Here is a 15,905-nt window from a genome sequence, read left to right on the forward strand (position 1 = left end):
ACAGCCATTCACTGAAGTCATTCCCCCAGACAGCCCATCTATTTCACTCACACGCAAAGAAGCAAAACTCATACTAGAATGGTGTAAATATTGGTAAAACGTGAAGTAGAGGGAGGTTGGTTTATTATACATACACCAAAATGGGGCTGGCCTTAGCACCAAAGGCCACTGGCAAATTCAAGTCCTCTGGATTATGTGAAACACAAATATGAGAAATTATTAAAAGGTAAAATGTGCTTTATAAGGGTATAATAGAAAAGTGAATCTGCTTACTCCACCAAAAAAACACTGAGTTAACAAAGCAGGCATGACTACCCAGAAACCAATGGATTGTTTCCTATTTTGTAGCCATATTTGAAAACAAAGACGATCTTTTTTTTTTTCCTTTTATGGATGCATCCGTGGCGTATGGACGTAATTTCCAGGGCCAGGGTTCCAACTGGAACTGCAGCTGGGGCCTACTCTGCAGCCACAGCAACACCAGATCCCAGCTACATCTGCAACCTACAGTGCAGCTTGCAACCACACTGGATCCTTAAGCCCCTGAGTGAGGCCAGGGATTAAACCTGCAAACACACAGAGATAACATCCGGTCCTCAACCCACTAAGCCACATGGAAACTCCTAAAAACAGTATTTTAAGTAAAATGATTGGAATTTCTATCACACCATTATTTAAATTTGATGTGGCAAATGAAACTGAATCTGATTTGGAGTTTCATAGTGAAAATATAGAAACAGGAAGTTCTATATTTAGTTTGCTTTCAAGAATATTGATGTAGGAAATACTTGTTTATATTAGTAAGTTGTCCTTCAAAGTATTTTGGTTTTGTTTTTTGTCTTTTTTGGGGCCACATCCTCAGCATGTGGAAGCTCCCAGGCTAAGGGTCAAATCAGAGCTGTAAACACTGGCCTACACCACGGCCACAGCAACACGGATCTGAGCTGCTTCTGCAACCTACACTACAGCTCACGGCAAGGCTGGATCCTTAACCCCCTGAGCAGGCCAGGGATCGAACCCACATCCTCATGGATGCTAGTTAGCTTCATTAACTGGTGAGCCATGCCGAGAACTCCTCTTCAAAATTTTGATTGCTAGGTCAGGATATTCAGAACTCATGTTTAACCAAGGCAACAGAAATTAAAGCAGAAATAAATCAATGGGACCTAATCAAACTGACAAGCTTTTGCACAGCAAAGGAAACCATAAAAAAAACAGACAACCCACAGAATCAGAGAAAATAGTTTCAAAAAATGCAACTGAGAAGGGTTTAATTTCTAAAATATGCAAACAACTGCCCCAGTAGCCTGCTGGATAAGGCATTGGCCATCTAAAATATACAACATATACAACTCAACAGCAAAAAAAAAAAAAAAAAAAAAAACCAATTGAAAAATGGGCAAAAGCCCTGAAGAGATATTTCTCCAAAGAAGATGTATAGATGGCCAACAAGCACATGAAAAAATGCTCAATTATCACTGATTATTAGAGAAATGCACATCAAAACTAGAAGGAGGGGAGTTCCCATCGTGGCTCAGTGGTTAACGAATCCGACTAGGAACCATGAGGTTGCGCGTCCGATCCCTGGCCTTGCTCATTGGGTTAAGGATCCAGCGTTGCCGTGAGCTGTGGTGTAGATTGCAGATGTGGCTCAGATCCCGAGTTGCTGTAGCTATGGCATAGGCTGGCAGCTCAGATTAGAACCCTCGCCTGGGAACATCCATATGCCTCGGGTGCAATCCTAAAAAAAAAGCAAAAAAAAAAAAAGAACAATATGGAGGTACCTCAGCAAATTAAATATAAAACTACCACGTGACCCAGAAATCCCACTCTTGGGCATATATCTGGACAAAACTTTCCTGGAAAAAGATGTATGCACCCGTATGTTCACTGCAGCACTATTCACAATAGCCAAGACTTGGCAACAACCTAAATGTGCATCGACAGATGAATGGATTAAGAAGATGTGGTATATATACTACTCAGCCATAAAAAGAACCAAATAATGCCATTTGCAGCAACATGGATGAAACTAGAGACTCTCATACTAAGTGAAGTAAGTCAGAAAGAGAAAGACAAATACCATATGATATCACTTACATCTGGAATCTAATATACAGCACAAATGAACCTTTCCACAGAAAAGAAACTCATGGACTTGGAGAATAGACTTGAGGTTGCCAAGGGGGAGGGAGTGGGATGGACTGGGAGTCTGGGGTTAATAGATGCAAACTATTGCATTTGGATAAGCAATGAAATACGGTGGTATAGCCCAGGGAGCTACATCTAGTCATTTGTGATGGAACATGATGGAGGATAATGTGAGAAAAAGAACATATACATACACACACACACACACACACACATATATATGGCTGGGTCACTGATGTACAGTAGAAACTGACAGAACACTACAAATCAACTATAATGAAAAAAATAAAAGCCATTAAAAATTCTATGGGGAATATTCCTTGATTGACACTTCTATACCACATCTTCTTTAATACATGATATGGGTAGAAGGTCAGTGTTGGGGTTTTTTAATGATTTTTATTTTTCCCATCATAGCTGGTTTATAGTGTTCTGTCAGTTTTCTACTGTACAGCAAGGTGACCCAGTCACACATACATGTATACTTTCTTTTTCTCACATTATCCTGCTCCATCATAAGTGACTAGATACAGTTCCCAGTGCTATACAGCAGGATCCTATTGCTTATCCATTCCAAAGGCAAGACTGTGCATCTATTAACCCCCAGTTCCCAGTCCATCAGAAGCTCAGTGTTAATTGACATTTCCAAAACCCTCCACCAAGGAAGCAGTATTGCCCTAAATCACAGCCAAGGAGCACATGCCAAACCTGTGGCATCTAGAAGAATATCCCAGAAATTATCATCACTTTGTACCCCAGTACATACTGAAAGGAAGAAATCTAGCGTGGAAAGGTTGAACATGTCTCGACTGCTATGTTCGAGTTTGTGTATTTGGAGGTAAATTCTTCCTTTCTTCCTTCCTTTCCTTCTTTCCTTTTTCATGGTCTCACCCGCAGCATATGAAAGTTTCTGAGCCAGGGATTGAATGAGCCATAGCTGTGGCAATGCCAGATCCTTTAACCCACTGCTCCAGGCAAGGGGTTGAACCCACAACTCCGCAGCCATCTGAGCTGCTGTAGTCGGATTCTTAACTCACTCCACCACAGTGGGAACTTCCTGGAGGTAAATCTTCATAAATGAAACCTTTTGCATGATTTAAGACAATGACAAGACAAATTCTGCAAAGCACCATGACAAACAAGTGTGGTGGACATTTACTAATGGCTGCTTAGGGAGTTCCCATCATGCCTCAGTAGTTAAACCTGACACGGGTTCTATCCCTGGCCCTGCTCAGTGGGTTAAGGATGTGGCATTGCCATGAGCTGCAGTGTAGGTCACAGATGCGGTTTGGATCAGGCATTGCTGTGGCTCTGGTGTAGGCCGGCAGCTACAGCTCCGATTAGACCCCTAGCCTGGGAACCTCCATGTGCCACAGGGGCAGCCCCAAAAAGCAAAAAAAAAAAAAAAAACTTTTCACAACCAACCCATGCCTGCCATTCCAAGAGAAAGTTTGTTGAACAAGAGTGGTCTAAGCCCAACAAAGAATGACCTACTTTATGCACTATGTACCAGCAGGACGCACAGGCAGGCAGAGAAGCCAGCATAATGGTGTGTGGTCTGTGGGGTCGTGGGTGTGGCGGTGAGACAGGAGGGCAGGATGGGTGGGGTTTACAGCAGAAGCACCATCTCACTCCTCACACCAAGAACCTAGTCCCTCCAGGGACGCTTGGCTGGTAGCCAAGGAAACCACTGAGGACAACAGATGCCCCGGTCCCCAGACAGACCTAAGCGTGGCTCTGAGCTATTGTCCTAAGTCCATCAGCCACAGCTCAGAGAAAAGCAAGGGGGCTTTGGGGACTTGTTGCGCAAAAAAGCAGCCACATGTGTGGACACAGTGCCCTAGGAGGTGACTAATGAAGCTGTTTGTGTACTTTCACTGGGAGGAGGATGGGGGACTCCTGAGGGTTCTCCCGCCCCTACTTTTTATTTCTAGATAATGAAGACAGTCAACCTACAGCTCCGTGGTGCCGGCCTGCTCCCTGGGGATGGGGGGAAAGCCTTGAGGACACTGTTTTCAGTCGACACCCAATGCCCAGCACATACAGACTCCTGCGACAGAGGCCTGCTCAGAGAGAATGATGGGAATGGTACAATCCTTTTTTTTTTTTCTTCCTCCTTTTGGCCATCCCATGGCACATGGAGTTCCCAGGCCAGGGATCAGATCCAAGCCACAGTTGCAATCTAAGCTGCAGCTGCAGCAATGCCACATCCTTAACCCACCGTACCAGGCCAGGGATCGAACCTGTGTCCCAGCACTCCCAAGACGCCGCCGCCGATCCCGCTGTGCCTCAGCAGGAACTCCGGCATTCTACAATCTTAAACTGCGATAGCAAAAGAAAGCTAGAGGGATCTTTGAGACAATCCAGCCCCAACTCATATTTTTACAGCTGAGGAAATCAGGGCTCAGAGAGAAGCACTAGTAGCTGACCAGGAACTAGACTTGAGAATTTTGACTCTTACTCAAATAACAAGGGGCTAGGAGCTGGTCCTGGAGTAAGAGGGCCTGAGTTCAAATTCTGGACTACACCATTAACTTGTTGCATACCTGTGAGCAAGCCGATAACCACTTGGTGCCTGTTTATCTGTAAGATGGGGGTTTTATTCCCCACCTCAGAGTTTGGAAGTTTCTCAAATGTTAAACAGAGTTACCAGCAATTCTGCCCCTAGATATATACCCAAGAGAAGCAAAAAAATATGTCCGAACAAAAACTTGCATACAAATGTTCACAGCATAACTGAATCACTTTGTTGCCCAGCAGAAAGTATCCCATTGTACATCAACAATATTTCAATAAAACTTGAAAAAAATGAAAAAAAAAAACAAAAACCAAAAACAATGCTCCTAGTAGCATTACTCCTAATAGGCAAAGTGGAAACAACCTAAATGTCCATCAGCTGATGAATAAATACACAAAATGTGGTTTATCCATATAACAGGATATTACAAAGTCATAAAGGGGAGCCCTGCCAAGGATGTGTCACAGAAAAAAACAAACGTGGTTCCATGTTGAGTCTATTCCTCTAGTTCTAACCTTTGTGCTCTGTCGCCTGCGCTTGGTCATGCTGGCCCTGCTCCTTTGTAAAATAACACTGCCTCTCGCCTGAAACACACAGCAGAGCCCACTCTCAAGGATCTGACCTTTAAAAGGGTAATGCTTTTCCATTCATATAAGAATAAAAAGTTAGAGAACAGAAAATAACAACTGTCTGGTTGGAAGCTTAGCTGCGGCTCCGATTTGACCCCTCACCTGGGAACTTTCATATGCTGCATGTGTGGCCCTAAAGAGCAAAATAAATTATTTAAAAAAAAAATGGAATGGATAAGCAATGAGGTCCTACCATACAGCACAGAGAACTATAGCCAATCTCTTGGGATAGAACATGATGGAAGAGAGTATGAGAAAAAGAATGTATGCATGTGTATGACTGGGTCACTCTGCTGTACAGCAGAAATTGGCACAACATTGTAAATCAACTATACTGTAAAAATTAAAAAAAAAGACAGGGGAGGCAGCATAGCCAGCACCCTGACTTCTCAGTCTGTGACCTCCAAGCTCCCCATCTTTCTTCTGTGTTCTAGACATGCAGTGCCCAGTACAGTAGCTCACCAGCCATGTGTAGGTACTTAAATTTATTTTTTTTATTTTTTTTTTTCATTTTAGGACTGGGCATATGGAGGTTCCCAGGCTAGGGGTCTAATTAGAGCTTTAGCAGCCGGCCTACACCACAGTCACAGCAATGCAGGATCTGAGCCGCGGTGGTGCAACCACCACAGCTCACGGCAATGCCGGATCCTTAACCCACTGAGGGAGGCCAGGGATCAAACCCCAGTCCTCATGGATGCTACTTGGGTTCGTTAACCACTGAGTCACGACAGGAACTCCTTACAATTTAAATTAATTAAAAGGAACACTTCACTTCCTCAGCTGTATTGGCCCCATTTCAAGAACCCAACAGCCACATGTGGCCATGGTTATTCTGAGCAGCCCAGATACACAAAGTGTTACTGAATTGTGCTGCCTAGATCTTTCAAAAAAAAAGGAAAAATCCTTTTAGGGAGTTCCCTTTGTGGCTCAGTGGTTAGCCAACCCGACTAGGATCCATGGGGTTTCGGGTTCGATCCCTGGCCTCGCTCAGTGGGTTAAGGATCTTGTGTTGCCGTGAGCTGTGGTATAGGTCGCAGACATAGCTTGGATCCCACATGGCTCTGGTGTAGGCTGGCAGCTGTAGCTCCAATTTGACCCCTAGACTGGGAACCTCCATATGCTGTGGGTTCCGCCCTGAAAAAAGAAAAAATCTTGGAGTTCCCATCGTGGCTCAGTGGTTAATGAATCCAACTAGGAACCATGAGGTTGTGGGTTCAATCCCTGGCCTTGCTCAGTGGGTTAAGGATCCAGCATTGCCATGAGCTGTGGTGTAGGTTGCAGAAGCGGCTCAGATCCTGTGTTGCTGTGGCTCTGGCATAGACCAGCAGCTACAGCTCCAATTAGACCCCTAGCCTGGGAACCTCCATATACCTCGGGTGCAGACCTAGAAAAGACAAAAAAAAAGAAATACTTTTAAAATTGTGTTTAATGGTTCTAGTGGTTACATTATGATAATGTACACTACTTCTTGATGTATTAGTTTTACACAATATCAGTAAATTTTGTAACATGAAAAAGTTAAAAAATATTTAGTTTATTTATAGTCAAGACTAGGACTCAAATGAGAAAGTAGGAGGCACTTGCCTCAGGCACAAAGTTTAAAGTGGCAGAAAACTGAGTAATTAAGCTATTTTTTAATGCACTCTTTTTTAAAAATCAAAACTAGTGAAGAAAAAAGTCCAGAATGAAAAAAAAAAAGTATTGGAGTTCCTGTCATGGCGCAGCAGAAACAAGTCTGACTAGGAACCATGAGGTTTGATTCCTGGCCTCGCTCAGTGGGTTAAGGATCTGGCATTGCTGTGGCTGTGGTGTAGAATGGCGACTACAGCTCCGATTAGACCACCAGCCTGGGAACCTCCATGTGCTTCAGGTGCGGCCCTAAAATGACAAAAAGACCAAAAAAAAAAAAAAAAAGTGTTAACTGTATTTAATTGTTAAAAATAAGACAATAGGTGCTAAATGGAGTTGCTTATGCTAAGCCCCATATCAGCAAACCAACACTTAATTACAGTTTCAGCTCTCCTAGAAATGGAAATTATAACTAGTCAATCAGGCATTGCCTTATTAGCACTAGTGAGATGATCTGTGCAAAAGACCTCTGCTATCTCCTAAAGCAAAGTAGCCTTGCAATAATCCATTTACTTTTTACATAGTATAACTTCCTTGTTTCCACCTCCTTTTAAGAGAGAAGAATATACCTGATTGTGTACTGTATTTATTCCTTTAGCTCTAACCTTTGAACTCTGTTACTTGTGCATAGTCATGCTGGCTCTGCATCTTGGTAAAAAAAGAACTGCATGAAGTAAACAAGACAGCCCATTCTCAAGGCTCTTGTCTTTAAAAGTGTAATACTTTTGCATTCATATAGAGATAAAAAGTTGCAGAACAGGGAAAACCACCAATAGTCTTGTTGGAGGCTTAAAGAAACATTTCCACGCAGAAAGCTTCAAGAACTAAGGATTCTGGCACCAAGAAGTTTGCAATAAGCAGCCCCACTCCTTCCCTCTTTAGTATAAAAGAAGCCTGAATTCTAACTTGGGTAAGGATGGCTCTTTGAGACACCAGTCCACCCTTTTCTGGACCTGCTGGCTTTCCAAACAAAGTTACTCTTCCTTGTCCCAACAATTTGTTTCTTGATTTACTGGCCTGACATGGGGCAAGCAGTATGAGCTTGGACTTGCATGCTGCCTGATTCATGAATCATCAGGACATTAAGAGTTTGAAAATTTACTCAGTTGAATTTTGTTTTTTAAGTTTTTGTGGTCATAATGGGATTGAAGGACACTGTTGATGGCTTCAGGGACAACCATCAACACAGGTGTTGACACCCACACATGCTTTGCATTCTCTGTCTCACTGTTTCCGAGCGCCATGGGGAAGTTCCTCTCAGATCTGAGCTCTCTGCACTGAGCTCTTGATCTAAATGGCTTTCCAGGAGTTTCCGTTGTGGCTCAGCGGTTAACGAATCCAACTATGAACCATAAGGTTGCGGGTTCAATCCCTGACCTTGCTCAGTGGGTTAAGGATCCGGCATTGCCGTGAGTTGTGGTGTAGGTCGCGGGTGCGGCTCGGATCCCGCGTTGCTGTGGCTGTGGCGTAGGCCGGTGGCTACAGCTCTGATTAGACCCCTAGCCTGGGAACCTCCATATGCCGCAGTAGCCGCCCAAGAAATGGCAAAAAGACAAAAAAAAATAAAAGTAAAAATAAATGGCTTTCCAGTCCATGGTTCATGGTTCTGCCTAGACTGACAGGAGGCTCTAACAGAGCCCTAGTCCTTACCTATCGGTTACTCTGTGGCCCAGGGAGAGAGCTTCATGGGTCAATCTGAGCTGACACCTGGAACCTGAGTCCCCAGCTCTCAGTTAGTCCACGGTCCCCATTTGTGGGCTTCTGCTGGTTCAGTCCGTGGTTCTACCTGGGAACTACTGGAAGCAACTACCTAAAGCCTTCTCTTGGCCAGTCCACAGTACCGTCTCCTTGGTTACTGCTGATGTCCACAGTTCTGCTTCCTTTGTTACTGCTGGTTTCTGTTAATGTGCACATGTGGTAAAGGAATAATAGATCTATTGTTAACAGGAATCTCAACGCCAAAGCCACAGAACTGGTGAGCACAGATGGAGCACTTAAAAGCAGTGGGAGTGCTCACCACGAAAATGTATGAATCCTGTGTTAGGATAAGTTGGTTATGGAGTAGGTTAGGACAACACTAGGTCACCTGGAAATCTCAAGAAAATGTCCACGCAATGAGGTACACTGTAAAACACCAGAAAATCCCCGAGCCTGTGGCACATCCCTCAGGTTTGTTGTGTAGTTTTTTAATCACTGTTTTTGTTTGGTTTGGTTTTTCTTTTTTGGCCACATCTGTAGCATACAGAAGTTCCCAGGCCAGGGACTGAATCTGAGCTGGAGCTGCAACCTGCAGCAATGCTGGCTCCTTAACCCACTGCTCATCCTTAACCCACCGTGCCAGGCCAGGGGTCAAACCAGTGCCTCCAGAAAGAGAAGCCAGATCATTAACCCACTGTGCCACAGCAGGAACTCCCATCTTAGGTATTAATTCGGCTCCAAGAGCCCTAAGGCTTAGCTAAATAAATGAGATCTTCAGGTTTCAAAGAATCGAGCATGCACCATGTGACACAACTACTTTTATATAAGAACGGTGGTCCAGAAGCTGTAGATATCTACAAAAGTAGGAAAATCTTACTAAAACAATCTGGCCATGCAGTGGCCATTATGGGGAACATTCTAATTATACAATATAGTTCACTTAAGAAATGCACTTGAGGAGTTCCCGTCATGGCTCAGTGGTTAGCGAATCCGACTAGGAACCATGAGGCTGCGGGTTTGATCCCTGCCCTTGCTCAGTGGGTTCAGGATCTGGCATTGCCATGAGCTGTGGTGTAGGTCACAGACGCGGCTTGGATCCCACATTGTTGTGGCTCTGGTGTAGGCCGGCGGCTACAGCTCTGATTAGACCCCTAGCCTGGGAACCTCCATATGCCATGGGAAGTGGCCCTAGAATAAGGCAAAAAGACAAAAAGAAAAAAGTCCACCAAATTAGTAACAATACAGCTGCAACCAGTTCCAAGACCAGAAACTGAACCCCCCCCCCCCGGAACTCCCTCATTGCGCCCGCCTAGAGGTCGTTCATCCACAAAACGCGGGCTTGGAAATTGGCGTATCAATTGTAATCAGTTGGGACAGTGGAATAAAGATAGTCTTCAAAGGTTTTTGTCAAATCCTTCCACAACAACTTGAATGCCTATCTACCATTGAAGGGAGGCCCCCAGGGGGGCACCTCCCGTGTGGATGGGACTCCAAGGGATTCTCTAGCCATTCCCTTAATCAGCCAAGGGGAAACTAAAATGAAAATTATCAAAAAACTGCCAAGTTCTGTAGATACCTGGGCTACGTTCTCTCCTGACTTTAGTTTCATTTGCCCCAGAGCCTGCAGATGGGATCCTAGGAAAATTGACAGCAGTTGGCAAAAGATGAGAATTCTTACAGGAGCTGGCTCTCCTGGATCTCTGTAGTGCCCGGTCAAGAGAGAAAGGTAGAAGGTCACACGGTCCTTTCCTTCCTAAATTCAGACTCTCATGAATTTGGTTTTGAGTGTAATACTTTTACTCTACCTAGGTCTACTAAAAGTCAGATACGCTCATGATATCTCTGCTGCAGAATTTGTCTGCAAGAAAAATAATTTAACATGATGGTTAGCTGTTCAATGTCTCATGACATTTTGAGTAATGTCAACATAATGTTTAAGAACAAGTAGAAGCTAAAAATTTATAAATGCACTTTTCAATGATACGTATGCTTTATTCTATGTCTACTTAATCATAGTTTCCAAAATCTTTTGGATACTTGAATCCTCAAGCTGAGATACGTTAAATGATAGATATTCATCAAATTTCTAGGTCATTTCCAAGCAAGATAAAATACTGAAACATTAATGATTGAGGTATCCACTTTCAGTTTTCTTTTTACAGAAAAACTAAAGATATTTGGGTTTATTAGTAAACACTTTGTGTGGCACAGTGATATTTTTGCTATGAGGAAGAATATACTTCTAGAAATTATAAAATGTATTTATAAATTTGTCAATCCACAGAATGTTAGTGTAATGGATAGTCCACAGGTGCTTACCCCTTAGTTTCACTAGGAATAAAGGATCCTAAGGGTTAAAAATTTCAATCAATATATGTAATTAATTGAAACTACTTACCATAGCCACTATAGAAAACAGTATGGTGGTTCCTCAAAAAATTAAAAATCATACTAAGTGAGGTCAGTCGGAAAGAGAAAGACAAATACCATATGATACCACTTATATCTGGAATCTAATATATGGCACAAATGAACCTTTCCACTGAAAAGAAACTCATGGACTTGGAGAATAGACTTGTGGTTGCCAAGGGGGAGGGAGTGGGATGGACTGGGAGTCTGGGATTAATAGTCGCAAACTATTGCATTTGGATAAGCAATGAGATCCTGCTGTATAGCCCAGGGAATTATATCTAGGCACTTATGATGGAACATGACGGAGGATATGTGAGAAAAAGAATGAATATACATATATGTGTGTGACTGGGTCATCTTGCTGTACAGTAGAAATTGACAAACACAGTAAACCAACTATAATAGAAAAAATAAAAATCATTAATAAAAAAGCTAAATTTAAAAAAATTAAAAATAAAACCACCATATAAGCCAGCAATCCCACTTCTAGGTATATATGCAAAGGAAATGAAATCAGTATCTTTTTTTTTTTTTTTTTTTGGTCTTTTTGCCTTTTCTAGGGCTGCTCCCATGGCATATGGAGGTTTCCAGACTAGGGGTCTAATTGGAGCTGTAGCTGCCAGCCTATGCCAGAGCCACAGCAACGCCAGATCCAAGCTGCATCTGTGACCTGACCTAGACCACAGCTCACGGCAACACTGGATCCTTAACCCACTGAGCAAGGCCAGGGATCAAACCCACAACCTCATGGTTCCTAGTCGGATTCGTTAACCAGTGAGCCAAGACAGGAACTTCTGAAATCAGTATCTCAAAAGGCTATCTGCACAACCATGTTCACTGCAGCATTAATCACAATAACCAAGATATGGAAACAACCTGTCATCAGATGAATGGATAAAGATAAAATAAATATATACAATGGGATATTATTCAGCCATGAGAAAGAAGGAAATCCTATCATTTGCAACAAAAGGTTTGTCCTTAAAGGTATTATGTTAAGTGAGCAAAGCCAGACAGAGAAGGACAAATACTGTATGATATCACTTATATGTGGTATCTAAAAAACTAAATTTGTAAAAACAGAGAGTAAAATAGTGGTAACCAGGAGCTGGGGTGTGTATGTGTGTATGTGTGTGTGGGGAGGTGTGTGTGTGTGTGTGTGTGGGAATTGGAGAGATGTTATTTAAGAGTACAAACTTATGGAGTTCCCGGAGTTCCCGTCGTGGCACAGTGGTTAACGAATCCGACTAGGAACCATGAGGTGGAAGGTTTGGTCCCTGGCCTTGCTCAACAGGTTAAGGATCCAGTGTTGCCGTGAGCTGTGGTGTAGGTTGCAGATGCAGCTCGGATCCCACGTTGCTGTGGCTCTGGTGTAGGCCGGCGGCTACAGCTCCGATTGGACCCCTAGCCTGAGAACCTCCATATGCCACAGGAGCAGCCCTAGAAAAGGCAAAAAAAAAAAAAACAAACAAACAAAAAAACAACTTACGGAGTTTCCGCTGTGGCTAGGCGGTACCAAACCAACCAGCACCCATGAGGACCTAGGTTCAATCCCTGGCCTTGCTCAGTGGGTAAAAATCAGACATTGCCATGAGCTGTGGTATACATCGAAGATGCAGCTCAGATCTGGCGTGGTTGTGGCATAGGGAGCGGCTTCAGCTCCGAGTGGACCCCTAGCCTGGTAACCTCCATATGGCGCAGGTGTGGCCCCATCCCCCCCAAACAAGAGTACGACCTTGCAACTGGTGGATAAATTGAAGCTCTGGAGATCCAGCGCATAGCATAGAGATTATAGTCAACAATCCCACATCATAAACTTCAGAGTTACTAAGAAACCAAATCTTAATTGTTCTCAATACAAACAGGAAATAATAAACGTGACATGATGAGGGTGTTAGCGAATGCTACAGAATCATACTGCAATACATAAATGTACCAAAGAAACACACCGTACACCTTGAACTTCCCCAATGTTGTATGACAATTACATCTCAATTTTTAAAAATGGCTTAGAAATAAGAAGGTTTAAAGGAAATAATTGTATAGAAAGCAGACAAGGAAAGTAAAACAATTAATTGTTCCGGAATGAGAACACAGAAAAAAAATAGGACAAAACCTGAATGGACATAAAAAAGTTATAGCAGGTTTATGAAAAAGGAATCTTGGGAAAGCAACATTATGTGGAATCAAGCTAGCTAAGAGTGGGTTTGAGTTTAAGTTTTTCTTTCTTTTTATTATACATACAGTATATATATTTTATGTTTTTTCCTATACATACATACTTCTGATAAATTTTAATTTATAAATTAGATACAGTAAGAGATTAACAGCAATAGCATAGTGAAGTAGAACAGTGATAATATACTGTGATACAAACTGAATACAGTCTTTCTGTTACAGTATCTTATTGCACAAAGTTAGTGCATTTTCTTTTTTCTTTTTTTTTTATTACTCAAATGAATTTATCACATCTGTAGTTGTATAATGACCATAACAATCTAATTTCACAGGATTTCCATCCCACAGCCCAGGTACATTCCCCCACCCCCCAAGAGTTTAAGTTTTTCTAAAAAAAAATTGTTAATATAAAAAATGTTAAAAGAACAAAGTTTTATTGGACTCTTGGTCTGCTTTAAATAAGAAAGAGTGAAAGTTACCTTAACTTTTCAGTCATCTGCATGGACAGCAAAGATTTTGTGTCTTTACCAAAATAATTTATTGCATACATTGTATTTATCAGGTCTTTGATTACTTTCTTGCTTTTTTAGGGCTGCACCCACGGCATATGGAGGAACCAGGCTCCCCAGGCTAAGGGTCTAATCAGAGCTACAACCGCCAGCCTATAGCCACAGCCACAGCAATGCGGGATCCCAGCCACATCTGTGACCTACACTACAGCTCACGGCAACGCCGGATACCTAACCCACTGAGTGAGGCCATGGATCAAACCCAAAACCTCATAGCTCCTAGCCGGATTTGTTTCCACCGCAACAGAAGGGTAACTCGCTGTCAGGTCTTTGATTACTTAAGAAAATGCTATCTTCTCAAAAGATACATTTGCATAGATTTCATTTACATTTGCAAAATTTCCACATCTGCCTTTAACATCTTCTACGTCACTTTGGTTAAATAGATAATTCAGTGTTTGTTTCTATCTTCCTTTTCCTCTTTTGGATGCCCTGTGGCATACGGAATCCTGGGCCAGAGATCCTGTCTGAGCCGCAGTTGCAATCTGTGCCACAGCTGTGGCAATGCCGGATCTTTAACCCAACTGTGCTGGGCCGGGGATTGCAACTGCATTCCAGCACTGCAGAGATGCCATGGATCCCTTTGCACCACAGGGATGCAAAGGGATTTTTTTAGTGGCTGCAGTCACATCATATGAAATTTCCCAGGACAGGGATTCAGTCTGAGCCACAGCTTCGACCTACACTGTAGCTGCAGCAACACTCGATCCATTAGCCCACTGCATCAGGCAAAGGGCCGAACCCGCACCACCACAGCAACCCAAACTGCTGTAGTCAGATTCTTAGTCCACTGCGCCTCAGCAGGAACTCCTCGAATTCTTCTTCTTTTTTTCTTTTTCTTTTGTGGCTGCACCCAAAGCGTATAGAAGTTTCTAGACCAGGGATCAAACACCTGCCACAGCAGTGACAATGCAGGATCCTTAACTGGCTGAGCCACAAGTGAAGTCCCCACATCAAATTCTAAATGGAACCACAAAAGACCCAGAATTGCGAAAGCAATCCTGAGGAAAGAGCAAAGCTGGAGGCATAACCCTCTCAGACTTCAGACAATACAACAAAAACTACAGTAATCAAAGCAGCATGGTGTTGGTACAAAAACAGACATACAGATCAATGGAATAGAATGGACAGCCCATGAATAAACCCATATACCTGTGGTCAATTAATCTCTAACAAAGGAGACTGGAATATACAGTAGAGAAAAAGACAGTCTCTTCAACAAGTAATGGTGGGAAAGCCGGACAGCTTGTAAATACTCTCTCACACTGTACACAAAAATAAACTCAAAGTAGCTTCAAGACTTAAATATCATACAACTCCTAGAAGAGAACACAGGCAAAACATTCTCTGACATAAATCACAGCAATATTTTCTTAGGTCAGTCTCCCAAGGCAATAGTAATGAAAGCAAAAATAAACAAATGGGACTTAATCAAATTTATATGCTTTTGCACAGAAGAGGAAACCATAAGCAAATGAAAAGACAACCTACAGAATGGGAGAAAATATTTGCAAACGATGTGACCTACAGAGGTTTAACTTCCTAAATATATAAACAACTCAAAACAAAAAATCAAACAACCCAATCAAAAACGGACAGAAGACCTAAACAGACATTTCTCCAAAGAAGACATAGGATAGCCAAGAGGCACATGAAAAAATGCTCAACATCCCTAATTATTAGAGAAATGCAGGTAGAAACTACAATGAGGTATCACCACATACCAGTCAGAATGGCCATCATCAGAAAGTCTACAAATAATAAAGGCTGGAGAGGGTGTGGAGAAAAGGGAACCCTCCTATACTTTTGGTGGATTTCTAAATTTATGCAGCCACTCTGGAAAACAGTATGGAGTTTCCTTAAAAAACTACAAATAGAGTTACAATATGATCCAGCAACCCCACTCCTGGGCACATATCCAGAAAAGTTGAAAACTCTAATCCCAAAAGATACACATACCGCCATTGTTCACAGCAGCACTGTTTATAATAGCCAACACATGTAAGCAATCTCTCTTTTTTTTTTTTTTTTTTTTTTGGTCTCTTCTAGGGCCACACCCTTGGCACATGGAGGTTCCCAGGCTAGGGGTCTAATTGGAGCTATAGCTACTGGCCTATGCCA

This window comes from Sus scrofa, chromosome 6, assembly GCF_054392235.1.
Source record: "Sus scrofa isolate SSC_HxYL_T2T_F1_AM1 chromosome 6, Sscrofa_HxYL_maternal_Yorkshire_Landrace_v2.0, whole genome shotgun sequence".
In the NCBI taxonomy this organism is placed as follows: domain Eukaryota; kingdom Metazoa; phylum Chordata; class Mammalia; order Artiodactyla; family Suidae; genus Sus; species Sus scrofa.